The 25430-nt window shown below is 44.4% G+C and overlaps 1 protein-coding gene across 2 annotated transcripts in view; it reads left to right on the plus strand.

Annotated features, from left to right (window-relative positions):
- The first annotated feature begins 4491 nt into the window (after window positions 1-4491).
- Window positions 4492-25430, plus strand: part of LOC147632007 (AT-rich interactive domain-containing protein 2-like) — a 103065-nt gene continuing 82126 nt past the window's right edge. Inside the window, exon 1 of one of the 2 annotated variants that reach the window (XM_086808585.1) lies at window positions 4492-4849. The gene's annotated coding sequence lies outside the window, so the exon portion shown is untranslated. The remainder of the gene's footprint in view (window positions 4850-25430) is intronic. The other variant, XM_086808586.1, reaches the window with a different exon arrangement.

Below are 25430 nucleotides of genomic sequence, written 5' to 3' on the forward strand. Positions count from 1 at the left end.
GCAACATATTATCAGCATGTCTTATGGATTGGAACTAAACATTACATAAACATATGATAAGTAGACTAATGAATTCAATCAAAACAAAAGACTTTGAGCTTAAATTATCTATTAAGAGAAGAAAATGGCACAAACAAAAGTAAAAAATCGCAAAGCAGGTCACAACGTAAAATCAATGAACTAGAACACACCAATAATTTAATAAGCATAAAGTTTGCATCATGAGAGAAAGAAGTGGAAGCTCACAAGGCACAAGTATGGGAGCTACAAAAGCTGTTACAAAGAGAATGACACATATATGAGAAAGATCTTTTAATTAAAAGGGGATGCATATACACAATGCAAGCAAGACTTACACATGTAGGAGAAGCAATGGTTGTATATGAGAAGAGAAATGGGAGCACAAGAATCCACCCTCAACCACAACAACTAAGTAGTCTCTCCAAAAGGAAAGAGAATTGTTGAAGAAATACTATACTCAGCTATCAAGACTTTGCACAAAAAGCTAGCACAAGCTCGTGAAGAAAGAGAATGGCTGCTTATAAATTTCCATCAAGATGTAGTAATCCATTTGTAGGAGCAAATGCGAGAGACCCATGTTGATGTAGTGAAGCTTAAGGTGAGCTAAAGCCCATGTAAAAAGGGAAATGCAAACATCATAAAACTAGATAAGAAAACAGAATTAGAAGAAGAGAGAACTAGTAAAGAGGTAACAATCATTGATTGAATGTCTTAAACTAGATAAGAAAGCAGAATTAGAAGAAGAGAGAACTAGTAAAGAGGTAACAATCATTGATTGAATGTCTTAAATTCAAAATTATACAATTGCAAAGTAGCTAGTTGAGTAAAATAAGCCACCACAAGTAGCAAAAGCCTGCAATAAAAAAATGGACAAGTTGATTGAGGGGGCATACATGCTTGCTACCTTACTAGTAACTCCTAGGGCCCCTCCACAAACTCCCTTTACATACATTTACTAGTATATATGCTTACTACCTTACAGGTAACTCCTAGGGCCTCTTTGCAAACTCTCTCTGTACTTTTCTTCACTAACCCTCTCACTTCTTCAGCATAACATAGACATTACCAAGGATCTTACCCTAGGGAACATAGTCTTAATAATTAAAAATATAGATCATGATCCCATAGTAGTGATGTATCCATGTTAACCTATACCTTCTAGACCCTACTACTATTTATTGTTTCACCCTTCATCTAACAATACCTAATTTCAAATATTAGTGTAGTATACTTCAAAACTCCACCATATTGGATGAAATGGAAGATTTCTTAGAAGTATCTATCCTAGATAACCTTCTACTAACTATGCCCGCTACATTAGAAATTATCCATGCTATGTTTAGACAGGTTCTAAACATATGACACTCACTTATATCTTAAACTTCATGAAATGAAAAATTTCTTAGAACTGTCTATCCTAGATAACCTTCTACTAACCATGCCTGCTACATTATAAATTATATACGCTAGTTTAGAATGGTTCCAAACATAGGGGTGGCTAGAAGCATATGCCCTTCTACTAACTATGCTTTCTACATTAAAAATCATCTAGGCTAGTCTAGAAAGGTTCCAAACATAGGGGTGGCTAGAAGTATATGACACTCTCAATTTATACCTTAAACTTCATGAAAGTACTGTATACCCCCCCACATGGAATTATTAAAGTATACAATAAGTTTGCAAACATCTAAAAGCCATGTATACTTCATTAATAAATAATTTTGCCTTGGAAAATATAGAATATCCCCAATTTGTAAATCAAAATGAGTGCTCAATTTAAACGCTTTTTTTACTCCATTGGAATAACCTCAATCTGTAAATCAAAATGAGGACTCAATTAGAAATCTTTTTTACTCCAAAAAGGCACCACCATTGCCTAGGGATGAAGAGAGAGGGGGTCAAAGGACATGTTGTAATACACTTATTGTATTCACCGCCCACAATATCTACTAAAATAGTACCTTCTCACCCTATTCCTCAGTCATCCAACAATGTCACTAACACCCATCTTATTCTTCACCATAAAAGGACTTTCTCACTAAGCCTCTAGACCCGGAAGAGTTACTGGCTCTAGATCAACCTCATGACCAATCAATGTGGTAAGTACATCACAAGAGGTGCAGGAATCAAGGTAATAAATGATACAAGCTTTACCACTTACAAATTATGAAGAGATGATTTGAACAAACCCACTATTGAAACCAAAGTATATGTTATGGAGATTACTCCATTTAATTCAGCTACAAGCATATGTCTAGTCGATAATCCAAAGAAGCAACCATGTATGTCGTATCCCATCAAAGCATTAAGGCGAGAGTGGATAGAGCTAATGACAATGGTAGGTTAAGGGACTCTATGGGAGAACATGGCCAAGCACACTAGGTTAGCCAACCCGTAAGTGTAAGACTTGTTGAAAATTCACTTGTGGTCATCTGCATCATTTTCCATGGTTACATACATTGGAAACATGTCATGCATGTAAGTGTTGTATATGATGGTGTGTTCACTTGTGGTCATCTACATCATTCTCCATGGTTACATGCATTGGAAACATGTCATGCATGTAAGTGTTGTATATGATGGTGTGTTCACTTATGGTCACCTGCATCATTCTTCATAGTTACAGGCATTGAAGCTTCTAGCATATAGCCACAGCATGGAGAAAAGAGTTCCTTTGCGTAAAAGAATGTGGTTGGATATACATGCATGAGATACCAGTGATGAGGGTTATCCATGCCAATATGCCCATGAAGAGAAGATACTCTCCACCTCATTGGAATTTGAAGAGAAGATACTCTCCACCTCATTGGAATTTGAAGATGAGAAAGAAAGGAATTCCCATGTATGCTACAATTTTCTAAACTTTTAGCCTACAATGTTCAACATAGTACATAATCAGAGGTAATCATAGGATGCTACTATGGATTAGATCTTGGTGAAGGATATGGTGTTAGTAGTGCTCTTCATACAAGTTTATGAAGCTGATTGTGGTACTTATCCACCAATGAAAGCAATGGTGTGAAGGCTATAACCCCAACATTCTCTCCTTCAAAATGAATCAAGGCCACACAAAAGAAGTAAAGTTGTAATACTATTATATCTTCAATACTTGCCATTTATATCCATCAAAATTTTGAAGACATTGTCAATACCAATTTTTGGATGCCATATCTATACGTAAAGAGAACACTCAAGAAGCTTGGTGATCAGGCTTTTAAGTTATAACCAAATTTTGAGGACAAAACTTGCATCAATGTTGACCCCATTTTCGGTTAACTAGATGCTCTCCGCCATACACATTGGGGTAAGGAATAAGTGTCATGAAAAGACACTATAAAAGTTGTAATCTTTATGTGAAAGTTAGCCACACCCAAGCCCATATAGTTAACTTAGGAGTTTTAGGGACCCAAGTGTAAAGAAGGGCCAATTGTATATAAGGCATAATCTCATAAAATGAATGGACACAATCCCCCTTTGTGATGCATGCGTTATCTAAGCTTTCTACTTACTCTTTTCTCTTGAAAAAGAGTTGAAAGTAGAGGTCACTTTGTTGCTTAGTACATGTTCCTATCTACACTTTGTGTGAGAGAGAGTGGATAGTGAGGAGAGTTATAAATGTGAAGCAAATTCCTTGGTGACAATAAATATAAGAGTTGAAAGGAGAGGAGCTAGCTTGGATGGATTCAAGAGACTTGAGCTTGGAGGCAAGATAAGTTCCCCACGCTGGTTTTTGTATGTTAGTGCTTTTTTTGTTGCCTGTGATGAGTGACGGAGTTTAGAGCTAGACAACACATGCGTCATCTAGGGTAGCACATTTAGGTATATAAGCTAAGTATCAAAAATCACAAAGCATCAATTTCACTACAAAAGCGATGCTAACATCTCTCCAAAAAAGTACATATTTTAATTTTATGGCCAACGCTTATATATCTAAGATGCACATAAAGGCAAAGCATGTTTTTGTAGTATCAACTACAAGTGCTTTTTTTTTTCAAAAGCGTACACATGTTGAATAAAAAAAACTTTTTTAGTCATAGAATTTCCTTGTGCATCACTTTTTCATTGAATAAGAAATGCATGGGATACAAATTAAGTGAAACAAGTTCTTTAAAATCCAACAATACCTTTATATGTTTGCAGCACTTGGAAGGAAGATCCCCACAATGGTCAGTGGTCCGGTTATCTCATGCATCAATTTTCCGTTGAGAAGGGTTGTGCATGGCATCCAAAGGACTTGCTAAGGGGCCTCAAAGTAAGAAGCAAAACAACACAGTGATTGGCAATGGGGATAAGTGGCACACAAAAAAATCTTTTTTTTGAAGCAAGTGCTAACATACATCACTTGTGTTTGTAATGGGCAAATCATAATATTAATGTAGATTATATTTTGCTCAATAAAATTAAACTACAAGCCTTTGGATGCTCTAGCTCAACCTTAATATGAGGAGAGGAATCACAAAAATAATCTTTATGGAATCTTTTTTTGGTGAAGAAAATTTCTTATTTCTTATTTTGGGTTCGTGGCCAGTTTCCCTCTTGGGCAATAGTGTAGGTGTGTTTTTGCGTTTTTGCTTTGTGGGCACCTGTACAGAGTTGTGTTAGGCTGCTGTGTCTCTCTCCAAACAGCATCGAACTTGAAACAGAAGAAGCTTCTGGAAGGTCAGCTGAGCCCCCTTACATTTTTTTTTTCGTACACACCCGGGGCCCACTCAAGTGGGTGGAGCCGATTTCGAGCCCCCCTTACATTATGCAGCAGCATCCTACTCAGAACCTTTTAGGGGGTGGCCACCCCCCCATTTCCTCTGCCACTACTGAGCTCGTCCAAAAGGTGGGTTTTTTTTTTCCCCTTTCCCTCCTTTCTTTTAAAGTTTGTTTCTGCATTGTGACTAAGCTAGACTCATATTATGTGCATGCTGTAGAGTTGTAGGTCCGAAGTATGCCCTTGCATGCTACTTAGCCAAATTCTAATTCTCCAGAGAACTATAAGCGTATTTATATTGATATTTTTACAACAGTAGTCATTTTGATTGGTAATAATGCAGCCCCAATGTGCAGATCTCAGCAGATCAATAGAAACCTTTTGTTCATGAATGCGGTTTAATGCTAACATGATAAGAGTTTGGATCTGAGCATTGTATATATTCATGTTCCCTCCCCCCCCCGCGCCAGCCGGTGGGCCCCGGCCCCCCTTTGAGGGTAGTCTTCTATAGTCTCAGTTTTGGAATTTGGTAACTGCTCGCGGTCCTCCTGGCTGAAGGCATTACAAGCTGACACGGCTAGGCAACATGTCCGTTGGCATGTATATGTTCATGTTTTGGCGATATGTAGTAGATTGGGTCCATTATCTTGTGTTTGCAACATGATGTGATTAGTGTTGATTAGTTCTTAATGAGCGTTTGAGCACGCATGTTACAATGGGTGTGCCCCTTGGAGGCTAATGGCTATAAATGCAATGGTCCATTGACCCAACTTTCTCCTTTGTTGGGGCAGGCCTGTCTGTCCAAAGTGAAGGTGATTAGTAAAGTATAGATAGCAACAGTGATCCAAAAGGCTGACCGACCAATGGCTATTCCCAGCACAATGTGGGAGGCAAGCAAGATTTCTAAGACACAAAAAGTTCTGGAGATGCATGTCAGCATTTTGCATAGGATTTTTGAAGACTACTGACCTTCTTGAGATACACATCAGCATTGTGCGCAGATGTAGACAAGCAGGTTAAAAGGATCATCCCACATTAGTAGGTACAAGGCATAGAGTTTAAGTGATGATGGAGGCGGGTGCACGAGATTTGAACTTTATTTTTTCTTCTAGGAAGATTTGTCCTCTGCCAAGCCACGATTGTGACGACTTAGAGAAGACACTTGCACACATATAGATTGCTGTGTTGGGTTAAGTGGGGCGAAATAGTTTTATGTACAAGCTTGCCAAATTGTAGCAAAAATAATGAAATGATCTATAGAACACTCAAAACAACCAAGTTTGAGAAGTCCTTTGCTTATCGATGAACAATAGCTAATGCTGTTGTGGGCTATTTGCTGACTGCTGTAGGCTGCTCTTAAGGGCTAGAGGTTGGGGTTGCAAGCAATGTCAGACGCTTTGATATCACTGCTAAGGTGTATGATAAATTGCTTTGGTGTGCTAATTGAAGAGTAGAGGAGAGAATGCACGAGACACGGCCTTGTCCCAATAACCCACTAAAGAGCTCCTACCTTTTGGTGTACTTGCTTGAATATGATGTTGAAATGAGTACAATGAAGGTGTTAATCCTTTACCTGAAGATATCTCCTTCCTTGTGTCACTTGCGGAAGAGCTGCCTGTATTAAGAACTGTGGAAAATGCAAAAATGAACAGAGAGAAAGAGAGAGAGACGTCGCTGTAGCAGTGTTTTCTGTATATATCTATCAATATGTAGATAGATCCTAGCCAACATGGCCTCCAAAAAGGATACACTAGGCCTATGACATGTCCCACAAACCTGAGATCAGATGACTAATGACCGTAATAGGCCTTGCTATTTATAGGCTCATGGAATTGCCCCTAGAACCACACGACTCATGTCTCTTGGACAAATAAATCCAAAAATCCCATAAAATGCTGGTCAATGCCTGAAAAGGCTCTTAATCATAGCCAAAACTAGGGATTAAACATGTCCACATGCCATGCATGTGGCATCCCCTCTTGTAAGCTTGATGATGGGAATCCACCTTCCTTCTAGATGATTGTTATCATCCCTTTGCTACATGTGGACTCCATCCTTGGCATCGTTCTTCCAAAACTTGAAGCACTCTTGACCACTTGGATCTTGTTTTGAAAACCTTTTGCCGCAACCTTGGTTTGCTGCAATCTCTAATGCTATGTTTTGCGTTGAGGAACGTGAACCTGTTCTTCTTGTCCCCTTCTTGAGTGGAAGATGACCTACATTCCTTGGGTGATGTTGAAGAACCACTTGGCTGCATTTTCCTGTCTGGACCAAAAACAGCCACCTTTGTACAATGCATTTTCCAAATTTGTACCAATTCAACACCTCTAGGACTTCTGCTAGGCTTTGATTGTCTCATGCATGCCTGTGCCATGGCTAATCTTGAGCATGAACATCATAATCCTTGATTAGGACATCAGTTAAGACAACAGATAGACAGCATTTAGGACATCATCACCATCAGTAGTAGTAGCATCATCATCAGCATCATTGCCATCAGCATCATCATCAGCATATGGAAGGCAGGGATGACCTATCCGCAGCGAGTAAGGCTGTCTTACAGCTGTCGGTACAGCCAGCCAGCCTGCCAGGCATCTAGGCAGCAGGTGGCCAGGTTCTAAACAGTGGCCAGCAGGTGTGGGCAGCATTGAAGTAAGCGTAGCAGTTAAAGAGAGAATTTTATTCAATATTTGTCCAAGCAAATAGGCCGACAGCCATGGGAGTGGACCGACTAGCAACTTCCCACATATATATAAGCGCAAAGTCATCATTGCATTCCTGATTCAGCATAATTCAGTCATTCATAATTGTAGAAGTCAGCAGAAGTCATGTAGGGGCCAGCGGTCACCCCTAAGGGGTTGACCAAGGGCCTATACCATGTCGGCAGCCAGCCAGCCTGCCAGGCATCTAGGCAGCAGGTGGCCAGGTTCTAAACAGTGGCCAGCAGGTGTGGGCAGCATTGAAGTAAGCGTAGCAGTTAAAGAGAGAATTTTATTCAATATTTGTCTAAGCAAATAGGCCGACAGCCATGGGAGTGGACCGACTAGCAACTTCCCACATATATATAAGCATAAAGTCATCATTGCATTCCTGATTCAGCATAATTCAGTCATTCATAATTGTAGAAGTCAGCAGAAGTCATGTAGGGGCCAGAGGTCACCCCTAAGGGGTTGACCAAGGGCCTATACCATGTATAGTCTTTCATGTCACCTTTTTGTACCATATAAATAAAGAAAACCTTGACACCAACTATCTCTCTCTTCTTCTCTCTCCTCTGTCATAATCATGTTTAATCAGCATCTTGTTCTTAATTAGGATGTCTTTTTTAAACTTAAATGGGGAAGATTTGCTGGCTCTTGCTTCACTTGTAGCAAATTTGGTCATATGCGATCAGAGTGTTCAACTGTGCTATTGCAACCACCAATGCAATCGAAACAGGGCAACCTCAAAAGGGGAAAAATGTACAACAGGCCTCAAATGTTAACATGGAAAAAGGCAAAACGAAAGTTGCATCCATTAGTTCTCCTATGCAAAACCCTAAGGAGAAAGAAAAAGCAAGATACAAATGCTTGGTAGGCTCCCAAAAAAACAGCAAGACCAAGACCTGATGTCTTTCGCAATTGGACAGAGGTTGCTTCGACTAGTGGATGTGAAACTAATGAAGTAGCTAATGACGTTATGGGTGTTGGTCAACTTTGGTAATTAGTTGTGAGGGCTAATTCATTATATGAACAAACCCAAACACTACTACTTGCAACAGAGGTTGCTTCGACTAGTGGATGCCAAACTAATGAAGTAGCTAATGACGTTATGGGTGTTGGTCAACTTTGGTAATTAGTTGTGAGGGCTAATCCATTATATGAACAAACCCAAACACTACTACTTGCAAATGTTGTGCATGACCCAGAAATGCAAGTGATTAAGATGCTATGGTTAATGTTGAGCATGGCTATTGCTATGTGGGGAGCTAGGCAGCCATGTTGGTGGAAACTTAAGAGCCGTTGTTGCCATTACAAAACATGTAAATATGTATATATCACTTAGACGTTTGACATATAATGTACAAGGCCTTTGTCAAATAAATAAATGGAGGCTGATTTGGGATTACATACATAGAACTTAGCCGCACATAGTTTGCTTGCAAGAACACAGTTTGCTTGCAAGAACACAACTAGCATTCCTTTGCTGGGAGGGAAGGGTTTTCGTATCTTTTATGTCGGTAATCATGCTAGTTGCTTGCAAGAACACAACTAGCATTCCTTTGCTGGGAGGGAAGGGTTTTCGTATCTTTTATGTTGGTAATCATGCTTTTTTTGGTGCTATTGGTTAGGCATGAGCTGCAACCTCAACTGGCCTATCACGATCCTCAGGCAAATAGATGATCGTTCAATGTATGGTGAATGGTGAAATATTTAAGTTTGCAATTGTATATACTTCACAAACATTTGCAATCCGAGCTCAAATGTGGCGACAATTGCCAGCATATCCATGGGTCACAAATGCTTTTTTATGTGGTGACTTTAATAATTCACCAGACTATGAAGACAATAGCTCTCACAGATCACACATGATTGCTTTTGAGAAAAGGACATGGCAAAATGTAATTCGAAGCACGAAAGCGTGTGACTTGTGGAAGCACATAATGCTTACGTGAAAAGGATATATCTTCCATCACAATGCAGTCAATGACTACTGGCCAAATTGGATCGATGGTGTATGCTAAATGCAGATTAGTTTGATGTTTTTACTTGCACTATGTCCATAGACTTCTCTATGCAAACTTCAGATCATTTCCCTTTATGGATGACTTTGTATTTTGACATGACTATGCATGATGTACCTTTGTCTCACAAGATATTGCTTATAGTCAATAACAACTACCTGACACATCAACAATTCAAAGTTTTGGTGGAGGCTGAAATTCAGCCTATAAAGCACCACATGGCACATGCAAATAGATGTAGATTTGGCGTAGTACAGATTTGCAATCAGACTCCACGATGTTAAGTAAAAATATGGGAAATGGTATATGGGCATGGAAAGGCAAAATGTATTGAATGCAAAATCAACATTACTGACAGGGTATAATTAGTATAGGAGACTAGCGCAGGATGATCTTCTAGAGGCCCAAAATTTCTTGAAACACAATGATGCCAGGAAGCTTCAAATTGGCTACTTAGGGCAAGACAAAAAACTCTTAAGGATAAAGGTTGCTCTTCAAAGGCCTTCTTTAAGAATATGCATACTTTTAGGCAGAGTCAGTTCATTCATAGACTCAAAAAGGACGATGGGTAGCGGACTCAAAATAAACATTAGCTAGAGACAGAAGTACATTTTACTGTCCCTACACAACCATTGTAGCAAGTCCTACATACACGTCGCGTTCTTTTGCAGCAGGTTAACCAAATTGTTACACCTTAGGAAGCAATAGAAATGGAAGTGTCTTCTAGAGTCTAGTAGACAAGTTGCATGATGCTTGTGTGGTTTAGGGAAATGGAAATCTCCTGGCTAGATGGCTTTAGAGTAGAGTTCTTTCTTGAGTATTGGGATTCACTAAAAAATGAAGTGTTTTATATGATTGGTATGCTTCGAGCCTCCTAGAAGCGAGGGCTGGTGCGTTTGCTCCCTAAAAACAGATATGTGATAAACTGATAGATTGGAGATCTATCACCCTTATGCTTGTCATTTACAAGCTAGTTGCTAACTGTTGGTTAACAGATTGAAAGATGTCCTTCATGATGGGCTGCACCCTGCTCAATATGGTTTTGTGCCTAGGTGGCAAATCATGGATAACATTGCAAATGGGCATTGAATATGCTAAATACACAAATCAAGATGTACTCATAATGCAAATATATATTGAAACGGTGTTTGACACAGCTCAATGGCAATTTATAGCTCAAGTGATAGACAAAATGGGTTTTGGTCCAAAAATGAGGAATATCATGTATTGCTGTATGAGGAAGGAACATCGCAATGTAACATTGGAAATAAACTCTCTGCTCCATGGAAGCTTGAACGATCCGTGAGACAGGGATGTCCACTGAGTGCCTTGCTTTATGTGATAGCTACTCACCCAATGCTCTTGTACATGGACAATTTGATTGTAGAAGGGAGGCCAATTTGTTAGTCAAGGGTATGCAGATGATTCCTTCTTCTTTCCTAGGAACACACAACATGATGTCAATGTAATCAAGTATGCCTTGAAGTTATATGGATTAGTTGCTAGATTAAAGATTAATTTCACTAAGTTGAAGCTGTTGCCTCTTAAAGAATGTGATTGGTATTCTATTCTTTGGTTAAGACTCATATTGTCTCCATACCAGATAGTACGGCATCTTGGGTATCCTATCGGATGGAAAGTGTCTCGTAGCAAGAAAGGCAATGGGTTATGGATAAGCTAAATCACAAGATGGAGTATTGGAAACTATCGACATGGCCATCGCATGTACGGTTGCGTATTGTCCAATCCATCATCATGGCCTATGTTCAATTGCACTTGCCTCGCCACCATTTGGTTCCTTCACCAGTCTTCACTAGTGTTTCATACTCTGAGCAGAGCCAAGGTGTGAACGGGGATTTTCCACAGAAGAAAGCTGAAGCATCTACCCGTAAAGTTTGGCCTGAAAGATTGCTACAAAGCACGAGCAGCTTGGGATTTTTATCAATAAAGTGACATAATGTTTATAAGTCGGTGTGTTCACACATCATTAAAGACGGGCTGGACTTATTATTATTTTGGGCATGGATCCCTGGACAGAAGGAGGCACGTACATGAAACTTGGGCAACAAGCTTGGCAAAAGCATAAAGTTGATATTTTGGGCAGAAAGGAAAAGCACAACTATTATAGAGCTGGTCGACCCTATTAAAGAGGCAAAAGGGAGGGCTGTTTTTATCATCATGCGCTTGCAGCCCTGGTCGACTGCACCTTTTCTCCTCTCTTTGAGCACTGGCCTTAAAGCATGTCTCTTTCAACGCTGGCCATACATTTGCTGTTTGCTAGTCGTACAAAGCTGGCCATAAGCACAACTCTCTCTCATCTCTTCCGTGTGCTGGTTGTTCGCAGCAGCAATGATCCGAGCCAACGATAACCATATAGATGCGCCAAACCATCATATATGTATAAATCCTCGAACAAAGATATGCCATAGTCCATAGTCACATCCGTATGAAAAACCATGTAAACCAGGCTTTTCAACCATAAATATTGTTTACTTGAAATAGTTTTAAGGCAAACAACACACAATTCTCCTTGAACGGGCATACAAGGATTAAGTGTCCAAAAACTCTTTTAACAAATTTCAAAAAGCAGCAACTTTGCAAAACTCGTAGTAAACTTAGCTTTTATTTACCGGGTTTGTCATGAAGCCAAAAGAAATTTCTCCTCAACATACATAGAAGATATCTAGAGAGAGAGCTCCATGTAGTTTCCTCAAAAACTTGATTTATAATCCACAATAATCCATACAGAAAGAGTGTTGAACATGGGCACATAAATCCAACTCCATACTTCGAGGATAAATACTGTGAATCCATAAATCCTTAGACCAAGCTGCCTAATGCACATGCTCTTGATGCATAATTGCTTCCATAAGGTCAATAGGAAAACTGTCTGTCGGTGTAATCCCCACTTTTGATCTTTTCTCTTTCTCTTTGTTGAAAGGAAGCCTCTGCTTCTGAGAAAGCCTATGCTTTGGTACCAATGTCACCGAAATTGGGAACCTGGAACAATAGACCAACACTTCAAGTATGCAAACAGAGAGTACTCGGGCAGGAAGCCACGAGAAATATAAATAAACAGCCCACTGAGTCGGAACGGCCAGCCCCTCGTAGGAACTTCTTTATTTAGAGAGAAGCTTTTACAATAAACCAAGGTGCGGGTGCATACAGCAGAGGATTTTCCACAAAGCATACACGAGACTTTTTCACAAAGTCCCCTTCTCAGAATCAAGACAAAACAATCCCGCAAAACAGCTTTCACAAAGTCCCCTTCTCAGAATCAAGACAAAACAATCCCGCAAAACAGTCCCAAATCTGTCCAAAAACTATCTCAAAACAGCCCAAAAATCAGCCCCAAATCTGCCGGGGCCCATAACAAGGCCAGGACTATGAGAGTGAAGAACATCATGTGACAACCACACGTGTGGCTGTTGTATGGCTGTACAGATGCCAAACAGTAGCTGAACAGCCAGCTGATGATTCATGGGCTTTCTATACAGCTCTATCACTCCCTTTACTGGCACAGAGAATGTTTTTGGCATCCCTTTATTTGGGATGCACCGGAATCTTGGAATCTATGGATATCTTATGAATTGAGGATTTTTCTATGGATTTCTTGTCAAATCCCCACGGATCCCCTCGTGATCGATCTTGGTTCGAAACTCCAATCCTGCAAACAAACGAACAAACAAACAAGCAAGGGGGTGCAGGCTTGACTCACCTCCCAACCATGACAGCCGTGGGCAAGCCCACAGACTTGGCTGTCCCCACCGAGCCACGAGCTGAGCTAACTAGGATGACGTACCGACCAATCTCCTCCTCGCGACGTCCCATACCGCCACGAAGCTGCCCTCGCGGGCCTCGAGATTGCTGCCGGCCTCGACTGCGTAAAGCAGGTGCACGTCTGCACTAGATCCAGGCTCCAAGACCATAGAGCTCTCACAAACTCGCGAGACTCTCTATATCCAATAACTAACCTTGGCCACCCTTTTATAGGCTCTTGGCCGGTCATCGGGCGTCCACACTTGGGTGCCCGCCCGTCCATACTTGGGTGCCCGCCCGTTAGTATTTCCCTAACTCAGCTCGTCAATCGGCCTGCCTAGTTCCAAGCTTCCCCAAGCCTCGAAACTAGTCTTGCATGCGTATAGCACACGGTAGATACCCACTGTGCACATGACATTTCTATTGGCTGCCAAAATGCTTGTAAAACTATATGCTCCATGGAGCACTAGGATCTTTATGCATGTGACTCATTCTTATCTTATGTTCTACAATTGAACCCACCTCTCCTTCCAGGTTGTGGGTAGAATATCACCACGGAGTGCATATGGTAGAGTGAACTTGAGCCTATCTCTATGAGTCCAAGGTGTGTGGTCATAGTACCAACATGGAGTGTATGTGCTAGAGTGAACTCGAGCCCACCTCTCCTCCAAAGTGTATGCTTTGAGTACGGACACGAACTGCATGTGGTAGAGTCGACACGACGCCTTGTTGGTAGGGGACTTATGTCTACGCCAAGGGTCATGTGATCTAACATCTCGTTGGTAGGGGACTCTGTCTATGCCAACTGTGGATGGATTCACTCATGGAAGGCTGGTAACCTTGGTGAGTGATTACATGAACTCATAGAAGGGTGGAAGCCTTGGTGATAGTCACATAGAAACGCGTTTCTGGGCTGAGAAACTCCGAAACCCCGAAACGCCAGAAACGCGTTTTAGAAACGGGGATTTTTTTTTTGTTTCTAAAAAAAACAAATTTTCTTTTTTTAAAATTTTGTCAAGTGTTTTTTTCTAAATGTTGGGCTCTCTCTCTCTCTTTCTCTCTCCGCGCATGACCTGTAGCCCAAACATCCTCTCTCTCTCTCTCTCTCTCTCTCTCTCTCTCTCTCTCTCTCTCTCGCGCGCGCCACTCTCGCTGTTTGCCCCTGCTCGACGCCCCCCCTCTCTGCACCAGCCCCCTCTGCCCCCCCTCCCGCCAGCAACCCCCTCTACGCCAACCCCCTCTGCGCCAGCCCTCCCCCCCGCGCCCCCTCTCTCTCTCTCTCTCTCTCTCTCTCGCTACTCTCGTTGTTCGCCCCTGCTCGACGCCCCCCCCCTCTCCCTTTGTTCGCTTCCGCTAGCCTCTCTTCCGCCGTCTGCGTTTTCAGTCCCGCCATCTCTCTCCCTCTCTCCCCCTCTGCGTTTTTAGAGCCCCGCTATCCCTCCCCCACCCCTGCATTTTCAGCCTCCCGCCACTCTCGCTGTTCGCCCCTGCTCGACGCCCCCCCTCTCTCCCTTTGTTCGCTTCCGATTTCAGTCCCGCCATCTCTCTCTCTCTCCCCCTCTGCGTTTTCAGAGCCCCGCCATCCCTCCCCCACGCCTGCATTTTCAGCCTCCCGCCACTCTCGCTGTTCGCCCCTGCTCGACGCCCCCCCCCCCCCTTTGTTCGCTTCCGCCGGCCCTCTCTCTCTCTCTCTCTCCCTCTTCGCTGTTCGCCCACCTCTCTTCCCACCTGGGTTGGCCCGTCCCTCCGCCTCCCTCTTCCCACCCTGGGCTGGCCCGTCCCTCCGCCTCCCTCTTCCCACCCACCCTGCCTCAGGCCCCCAAGGCAGCAACATAACTCTCTCTCTGCTGAATCTCTTCTCTCTTTCTCTTTCCCCTACATGGCTTGACACCCCCCCCCTCCCCCTCCTTTGTTGGGTGTTGGACTCACACACTCACACACACAAACCTGCACATTAGGGTTAGGTGCAGGGTAGAGAAGCTCACACATAGAAATGAGAGAGAGAGAGAGAGAGCCAAAAGTGTGGTATCCACAAAATGCAAGTCAACCCTTGCATGTGTGCCACATCCATATAATATAGAAGTACAAAATATTATATGTTAGAGTGTCCTTTCACACTTGATGTCCAAGGGGAAAAACCACATGGGAAAAAGTGCCCTTGGTTAAGCCCTGTTCACACATAGCACTACCATAAGTGAGCATATGCCTACAAATCCCCCCTGTAGTGGAAGTGTGAACCTGTACAAGGTAGCAGATCACTCTCTGCATGAGAGTAAGCCCAAAGCTTTGCGGAAAGCTTCAAACTTTTCTCGAGGTAAAGCCTTTGTGAATAGATCTGCAACATTATCCTGTGTAGGGCAATAAGATAAACTGATCTCCCCTGCATGTAGCCTCTCTCTGACATAGTGATAATGAATCTCTATGTGCTTGGTACGTGCATGAAATACTGGATTTCGTGCCACGGCCATAGCACTCTAGCTATCAGTGAGAATGGTGGTGGGTGTCTGCTGACACTTACGAAGATCAGCCAATAGTCTCCTCAACCATACACAATCTACTGTAGCTGTAAAGACTGCCCTGTACTCAGCCTCACAAGTAGATGTAGCAACAGTGGGTTGCTTTTTACTCAACCAAGATATGCATGAGCTGCCAAGAAAAAAACAATTCCCACTGGTGGATTGCCTGGTATCATAATCACCAGCCCAATCTGAATCACTGTATGCATAAAGCTGCAAGCTGCTCCCCCTAGGATAGAACAAACCAAGATCGAGGGTACCCTTAAGATAACGAAAAATGCGTTTGACTGCTTGCCAATGCTTTGTGCCTGGGCTGTGCATGAATTTGCTCAACAAAGACACTCCAAAAGATATGTCTGGCCTCGTGTTATACAAGTAAATGAGGCATCCCACTGCCTGGCTGTAAATGCCGGCCTCAAAAGGCTCTCCAATATCATGCATAGTAAGCCGTACACCTGGTTCTACCGGAGTAGAAATGGGCTTACATTCATCCATGTGAAACCTTTTTAGCAAACTTTTTATGTACTTAGTTTGCTGCATAACAATGCCATCATCTGTATGCATAAACTGTATGCCGAGATAGTAGTGTAAAGGCCCCAAATCTGACATATCAAATTCAGCTTTCAAATCAGCTTTGAAATCTGAAATTTGTGCTTTGCTGGTACCTGTAATGAGCATGTCATCTACATACAAGATGACTATGAGAATATCGGCATCGGTTTTCTTCACATACAATGTGCTTTCAGCTGGACTATTCTCATAACCTTGGCTGGTTAGATGAGCATGTATCTTATCATACCAAGCTCTTGGAGCTTGCTTTAACCCATACAATGCTTTGTGCAACCTGCATACTTTATGTTCCTCACCAGGAACTACAAAACCAATGGGCTGTCCATCAAACATGTCCTGTATGCGTGTATCATTGCTTTTATACAAGCTGACCATGGGCTGTTCTGAATTTTCAGCAAATACCACATCTCTACTTACAAAAATCCTTCGTGTAGTTAGATTATAAAGACAGTATCCTTTGCTTTCATTGTTGTAGCCCACAAAAATGCATTTAATTGCTTTGTCATCAAGCTTTGTTCGGAGTTGTTCTGGCACATGTGCATATGCCAAACACCCAAATGTACGCATATAATCCACTGTTGGCTTTCGGCTATACCAAGCCTCAAATGGTGTTATGGTTTTCAAAGCTTTTGTGGGACACCTGTTCAACACATGAGTTGCACACATTATAGCTTCCATCCAAAATTTGTGAGGCAACTTTTGTGCTTTCACCATGCATCTTGCCATTTCCATGAGAGATCTATTTTTCCTTTCAGCTACACCATTCTGCTGCAGTGTATAAGGCACAGTACATTGGTGTTTGATGCCCTTTTGAAGCATATAATCCTTGAATGCATTTGACATGTATTCTCCACCTCTATCTGAGCGGAGTGTCTGGACTTTACATGCACACATATTTTCAGCCATTGCTACAAAGTGTCGAAAGCATGTAAACACATCTGCTTTTGCTTTCAAAGGGTAAGCCCAAGCAAATTTTGAGTAGTCATCAATGAATGTGACAAAGTAAAGATGCCCCCCTATGGATGGTGTCCGCATTGGACCACATACATCACTATGTATGAGCTGTAATTTACTTTCAGCTCTAACAGCTCCATCTTTGGGGAATGGTTTCCGTTGCATCTTTCCCAAAATACACCCCTCACATACATGTCTTGGTGGAGACTCAAGAGGCGGCATATTATCAACCATATGATGCTTTTGCAAAAGCATCAAACTCTGAAAATTTACATGCCCAAAACGAGCATGCCATAGCTCTGCATCATGCATAGCAGGAGTGTGGGCAGCCACTGTATTTGCATCATAAGTGCGCTTGTCATAGCTGTCCAGCTTATACAAGCCTTTGTATCGTGTTCCAGAAGTGACTATTTCATAACCCTTTGATGGGTCTTTCACCAAACACTTCCCATCTTCAAATTCAACCTTTAAACCTTGGTCGTTTATGGCTGAGACGAAGAGCAGGTTTTTCTTTATTCCTGGAACATACAATACATTTTTCATACATATATTGGCACCATTGGCTGCAATAAGTATGACATTACCAATTCCCTTTACTGGATATGTGGTATGATCTGCACATGATACAGTGCGGCCATTTGAAGCATAAACCAAGTGCTGAAATACATCTTTGCATGAAGTGATGTGGCTCGAAGCACCACTATCAAAATACCATGATGCATTCTGTCTGTCAGATGCAATGCAAGACATATCAGAGTCTGAAGCACCTGGTGTGTCACTAGTGCATGTGACCAAAAAAGTGTACTCTTCCTGGATTACATTAGCTGATTACTGTGCTTTGTCATCCGAAGAGTCTGCTACTGCATTGCCTGCTTCTTTCTTTTTCTCTTTTGCAATCCTTTTCCTACATTCACCGATGTAGTGTCCAGGCTTATGGCAGTAGTGACATTTGCCCTTCTTTTTGGGCTTGTTTGCATCCCCTTTGTCAGACTTTTCACCACTAGAAGAGGGTTGTCCATGACTAGCCTTGCTAGATTGTTGTCCCCTATGCCTAAAGCTCTTTGCTTTACCCTTATCCTTGGCTGTAAATGCCTTTTCTCCACCACGGTTGCTCGATAAGTTTGCTCTTGTTTACTCTTCCTGCAAGAGTAAACCCACGAGCTCTTCAAAGGTGACCGGATCACCACCTCCTCTCATTGAGAGGTTGAGAGAGGTGTGAAAGCCCAAGTAGGATATCTGAAAACCCGGCCTGTTCTCCAAACCACTTTGTCTCAAACGAAGATCTATGCATCTGTTCCATCTAGTCCACAATCCATTCCTGCCCTGACTCTGAACACCGTCTTAGTCTTCATTCCTGAGAAATGAGTCTGACACTCTCATATCACCCTTGGAGGATAAACCTCCCTTGGGACCGTTTCCTGAGAACCTATCTGGCTCACATGACTGCCATCCCCTTTGGCACTGTGGAACACCACCAACCAACCTCCTGGGAGCTCTTCCCGTTCCTGTGTTCCTTGCCTTGGGCTTCGTATCTGTGTACTTTCCTGTACCTTGGACCTGTACACCATCATATGGGACTGAATCAGCGTTTAGCCTTGCTGAGCCTGATGCTCTGATACCAATGTAACACGCGGAAGCTCTGGGAGTCTTCTTTTAGCCCTAAACGCTCTTGGAAACCATCTGATGCAAAACGCAGATATAGAGAGAGAGTAAAGAAAGAGAGATGTGCTGGAAATTCAGTATATTCATATGGTACAAAAAGGTACTTCTACTACAGCCATAGGCTGCCTTGTACAAAAGGTGGTGAACACCCAAAATCCTGTCCTAAACTAGGACCTAATGATCCACTCCATAAAGGAATGAATGATTACAACAAGGAGCACTTGGGCCTATTTATAGGCCCTTTGGACCATAGGAGTGTTGGCCGACTGCTGGTCGGCCAGCCAACTGGTCATAAATGCCTTTTATAATGATGCGCCTGCGGCCGCCTCCAACTTGGTTCAGCTGACACACCTCTGGTACAGCCGACTCCCTTTTGGTATAGCTGACAGGCTTTTCCTCTTGCTCTCCAAGCCTTGCTCCAGTCTACACTGCCAAAAGTGTTCTGTGCTCCATCATCCTGGTTCTAATACTCTTTATCTGGCTGCCTACTCTCGATCAGCGTCTGAAGATTGTCCATGGCATTGACCATGCACATGACATGTCGTGGGTCCTACGGGATATTCATGGGTGTAAGGCTTGCGAGCAACCCTGAGACTGTTATATTGGAGTAGGTAGAGCATCTTGAGGAGCATATTGTTTGCAAATGCATATATGTGTCATGCATATGTTTGTCATATGTTGTATAATGCATGGTTTTGTTTTTGGCTAACACAGGTTACGTGTTTCCACTTGGTTTTAGACTTTCGCTTGCAGGTTCTGAAGGAACAAGCAAGAGTGGTTTGTCACTTTGACGTGACAGTTTGGCCTTATTGTTCAGGATCATTGTTTCATCACCCAGATGCACTGGAGGGCCATTGCTTTGGTCATATGGGGAATCTTTTAGATGCTTACTCTGTTATTGAGTGCAATCGAGGACGCTTGCTATTTTTCAAGAGGGGGGTATGTTACGACCCTGTGTTTTTCCCTCAGGACAACAAGTAGGTGGGCACGGGCATGGGCACGGGCACGGGCACAAGATGGATGTCAAATCCCACGGATCCCCTCGTGATCGATCTTGGTTCGAAACTCGAATCCTGCAAACAAACGAACAACAAACAAGCAAGGGGGTGCAGGCCTGACTCACCTCCCAACCATGACAGCCGTGGGCGAGCCCACAGTCTTGGCTGTCCCCACCGAGCCACGAGCTGAGCTAACTAGGATGACGTACCGACCAATCTCCTCCTTGTGACGTCCCATACCGCCACGAAGCTGCCCTCGCGGGCCTCGAGATTGCTGCCGGCCTCGGCTGCATAAAGCAGGTGCACGTCTGCACTAGATCCAGGCTCCAAGACCATAGAGCTCTCACAAACTCGCGAGACTCTCTGTATCCAATAACTAACCTTGGCCACCCTTTTATAGGCTCTTGGCCGGTCATCGGGCGTCCACACTTGGCCGCCCGCCCGTCCATACTTGGGTGCCCGCCCGTTCCTTCCACCAAAGCAAAGCTTTGCCGGACAGGAAACCTGTTGCTAACTGTATCTTCTTTTCATCATCATATGGATGAAACTGAAAGTGAACTTGCCACTTGTGTAGCCAAGTGTCCACGATCTCCTTGGTTCTCTGCTTTTGCTCGCCCCCGAACGGTTCCGGAGTAATATTGGGGCCTAAAGCAGAAGCCAAGGTATCCATACCCGAGAAAGTAGAGAGGGTAGTGGTCAATAGAGCGATGGAGTTCTGCAAAGCCTGCATCTGGGCTGCGATTTGTGCTTGACGTTCCGTCGAAGAAGCTTCGAGAGCTACTTTGAACTCTTGGAAATCTGATTTTGACACAAACTCGTCAAAAAGATCGGCATCAGTGCCTTCCGTAGCCGGCAAGCCTTCGCGTTCCACGAGGGGCTCCAACTCTGATTCTTGGGTCGACATCGTGAAGAGGGTACTTAGAGAGAAAATTTGATCTTTGCACAATGAAAGTGCGAGCGAACTTGAGAGCTTGAGAGCTTGAAAACTTGAGAACTTGAGAACTCGAGAGATGTGTGGCAAGAAGCCCACTTGAGGGGGTTTATAAAGGTTCCCCAAAAGCCAAAAAAAAACTCGAAAAGCTAGGCTTAGCTTTTGCTTTAGCTTTTGTGTTTTTTTTTGTGAATATATATATATATATATATATATATCTTTTTTAATATATATATATATATGGATATATATATTCTCTTGTCTTTAAAAAAAATAACAACCTTGGAAACCTTAGAGAGGGGAAGACTTTTAAACCTTTTTAAAAAATTTAAACTCCCCTTTAAAAAAAAAAACGAAAGCACTAAAAACGATGCTTTCCTTACGTGTTTTTTTTCTCAAGATTAGCTGGCGCTTGCTGCTGACGTGGAGTGCTGGCCGTCGCTGCTGTCGTCTTTGTTGCCGGCGCCAGGACCTTCGCACTAGCCTGCGTGTGCGCCTACGCCAGCCGGATGGGATTCCTGCGCTGGGCCGCCTACAGGGCCTGCCTGGGCGCCTGCGTAGGCCTGGGCGCTGCCCGCCTGGCGTGGATACCAGCCCGCCTAGCCTGGGCACCAGCCCGCCTGGCGTAGCCTAGGCGCCTATGTGGCTTGGCTGCCTGGCCGCCTGGCGTAGGCCTGGGCAGGCCTGGGCGTTGCCCGCTTGGCCTAGGCGCCTCCAGCCCGCCTATAACCACTGCCTGCAGTACACGCCAGCGCCAGCGCACCAACCTGCCAGCGTGACAGCACGTCTCTCGCCCTCTCTCTCTCTCTCTCTCTCTCTCTCTCTCTCGTTCAACAACGAAAAGCAAACATGCTTTTTCGTTTTTCTGTTTCTCTCCCTGCAGGTTAAACGACTGCACAACAAACATGCCTCTTCTATGCAAAAGCAATCAACCCTATTCAACCTACCATCTCCCATCAACATGGGGTCCTTTGATGAAGAAAAAACACATACAAAATCTGAAAACTGCAGTATGCACAGAAAAAACAGCAAGTTTTTTTTTTTAACACATACCGTTCTTCGACCTCTTCTTCTCTACCTACCGACTTGCTCGTTCACGAGGTATGCTCTGATACCACTGTCAAATCCCACGGATCCCCTCGTGATCGATCTTGGCTCGAAACTCGAATCCTGCAAACAAACGAACAACAAACAAGCAAGGGGGTGCAGGCCTGACTCACCTCCCAACCATGACAGCCGTGGGCGAGCCCACAGTCTTGGCTGTCCCCACCGAGCCACGAGCTGAGCTAATTAGGATGACGTACCGACCAATCTCCTCCTTGTGACGTCCCATACCGCCACGAAGCTGCCCTCGCGGGCCTCGAGATTGCTGCCGGCCTCGGCTGCATAAAGCAGGTGCACGTCTGCACTAGATCCAGGCTCCAAGACCATAGAGCTCTCACAAACTCGCGAGACTCTCTGTATCCAATAACTAACCTTGGCCACCCTTTTATAGGCTCTTGGCCGGTCATCGGGCGTCCACACTGGGCCGCCCGCCCGTCCATACTTGGGTGCCCGCCCGTTAGTATTTCCCTAACTCAGCTCGTCAATCAACCTGCCTAGTTCCAAGCTTCCCCAAGCCTCGAAACTAGTGTTGCATGCGTATAGCACACGGTAGATACCCACTATGCACATGACATACTGTCAAATCCCACGGATCCCCTCGTGATCGATCTTGGTTCGAAACTCGAATCCTGCAAACAAACGAACAACAAACAAGCAAGGGGGTGCAGGCCTGACTCACCTCCCAACCATGACAGCCGTGGGCGAGCCCACAGTCTTGGCTGTCCCCACCGAGCCACGAGCTGAGCTAACTAGGATGACGTACCGACCAATCTCCTCCTTGTGACGTCCCATACCGCGACGAAGCTGCCCTCGCGGGCCTCGAGATTGCTGCCGGCCTCGGCTGCATAAAGCAGGTGCACGTCTGCACTAGATCCAGGCTCCAAGACCATAGAGCTCTCACAAACTCGCGAGACTCTCTGTATCCAATAACTAACCTTGGCCACCCTTTTATAGGCTCTTGGCCGGTCATCGGGCGTCCACACTTGGGTGCCCGCCCGTCCATACTTGGGTGCCCGCCCGTTAGTATTTCCCTAACTCAGCTCGTCAATCAGCATGCCTAGTTCCAAGCTTCCCCAAGCCTCGAAACTAGTCTTGCATGCGTATAGCACACGGTAGATACCCACTATGCACATGACATACTGTCAAATCCCACGGATCCCCTCGTGATCGATCTTGGTTCGAAACTCGAATCCTGCAAACAAACGAACAACAAACAAGCAAGGGGGTGCAGGCCTGACTCACCTCCCAACCATGACAGCCGTGGGCGAGCCCACAGTCTTGGCTGTCCCCACCGAGCCACGAGCTGAGCTAACTAGGATGATGTACCGACCAATCTCCTCCTTGTGACGTCCCGTACCGCCACGAAGCTGCCCTCGCGGGCCTCGAGATTGCTGCCGGCCTCGGTTGCATAAAGCAGGTGCACGTCTGCACTAGATCCAGGCTCCAAGACCATAGAGCTCTCACAAACTCGCGAGACTCTCTGTATCCAATAACTAACCTTGGCCACCCTTTTATAGGCTCTTGGCCGGTCATCGGGCGTCCACACTGGGCCGCCCGCCCGTCCATACTTGGGTGCCCGCCCGTTAGTATTTCCCTAACTCAGCTCGTCAATCAGCCTTCCTAGTTCCAAGCTTCCCCAAGCCTCGAAACTAGTCTTGCATGCGTATAGCACACGGTAGATACCCACTGTGCACATGACAATGGACAAGTGTGAATAGGCATCAAGTTTGGGTATGAAAAGGAAACCAATAGGTGGCCACCCCAAGTGTGAAAGGGGACAAAAGGAATTTTGAGTTCATAAGGTTTTTAAACCTTTGATGATTTAAAATATTATTTTTATGGAGGCATGCGTTTTTAAATCCTTGCTTTTGGCGTTTTTGAGAAAAAGCGCATCACCTCCTTATAAATTGAAGGGTGGCGAGCATGAAGGTGGCCGTGTGGAGATCGCCATGTGGGAGTCGCCGGCTGGATTATACTAGGTGCTGCTGCACGTATGGCTACAGGCGGCGGGTGGTGCTACTGCGCAGGAGCCAGGCCACTGCTATTGCTGCTGATGCCACCGCTAGGAGGTGCTGCTGCCGCCGCCAGGAGCCACTGCTGCCGCTGCTGCTGCTCCTACTGCCGGGTGATGCTGCTACTGCTGCCGCTAGTTGCTGCTGGGCGCTGTCAGGTGGGCTGTGAACAGCTCTAGGCACCAGATGGATTGCTGCTAGCACATGGATATCAAGAGTGCTATATGCACGGGCTGCCAGCATCCGGCGACCAGATAGGTGGGCAGCCAGGCAAGCAATCAGTTAGGTGGACAGCCATTTGGGTAGTCAGATGGACGCCGGGTGTGGGAAAGCGGTGCAGAGGATGGCACACAGCAATGAATTTGGCTAGGTACTGGTGGTCGTGGAGCAGGTTACTTGCATGTGACAGCCAGGCGCACGATTTCCTGCATCATGGAGCAGATTGCATCGCTGAGGCATCTCTGTAGCCAGACTGGACAGGCTTAGACCAGCATGATGGAAGCGGGTCTATGGGTTTTTGGCATCGTGATTGGATGGTGCATATGAGGATTTATCTGTCATGGAAACAGGACATTGGTCTTTCGAGAAGAAACACGACTTTGGTATCGAGGATACAAGTATATGGTTTATCAGATACAGGTCCTTGGTTTCGTGTGGAAAGCATGTCTTTGGATTCATGTGAACGGGTTATAGTTTTCTCGAGGTTACATGCAAGCTGTGACTATAGGAAGGACATGCTTTGATACAGCCCTACTGCTGTTTGGGAAAGGGTTTGTGGGGATCCATGGTTGAGATGGAGAAAACCTTTTCAAGCAGGGAGGTGTTGTACAGGTGTGCCTTCTCTATGGGTGCCTGTCCTGTTAGCACATTCATCCCCAGTTTCTGCCCATTTCTCGTGTCCTTTTGGTCCTTTTTGCATGACCCTTGATTGTGGGCTGGCCACCCCTATTTTATATATTTTTTTGGGATTTTTCCCAACTTGTATGGTTTTTTTCCAGTCGGCCAGCTTATGTAGTTCCAGTTGGCCAGCTCTCCCCACCTATAAATAGGTGAGCTGGCCTCTCACCTTTTCATCTTGCCTAGTCTATCTTTTGCTCCCTTACATATGAGACTGCTTGTGTCTCTTGCTTGGGACTGTATTGATTCAGTATAGTCAGCATAGTTGCTCCATATCTCTCTCTCTCCATTAACCCTCTATTTAGCACACTCTAGTGCTCTTTTGCTTCCACTCTGTGCACTCTTTCATGGTATCAACGCTCCCGGTTCAGCGATTCCATCTATTGTCCCAGATTTAGCCCTATTTACAGCCCCTTAACCTCCGCGTTTTTCTCTGATTTGCAGCCTTCTACTTGCTGCATTTTCTGGACAGCTTGTGCTGGTTGTTCTCCTTCAGTTTGGCTTCATTGCTTGCAGCTAGAAGGTAACTTTTTCATTAGCGTTTCACTTCTACTTGGAGTTTGGATCTAGGCGGCCTGTTTTTT

The sequence above is a fragment of the Cibotium barometz genome, chromosome 14 (genome assembly GCF_041138505.1).
Source record: "Cibotium barometz isolate CiBa-2024 chromosome 14, ASM4113850v1, whole genome shotgun sequence".
NCBI lineage: Eukaryota > Viridiplantae > Streptophyta > Polypodiopsida > Cyatheales > Cibotiaceae > Cibotium > Cibotium barometz.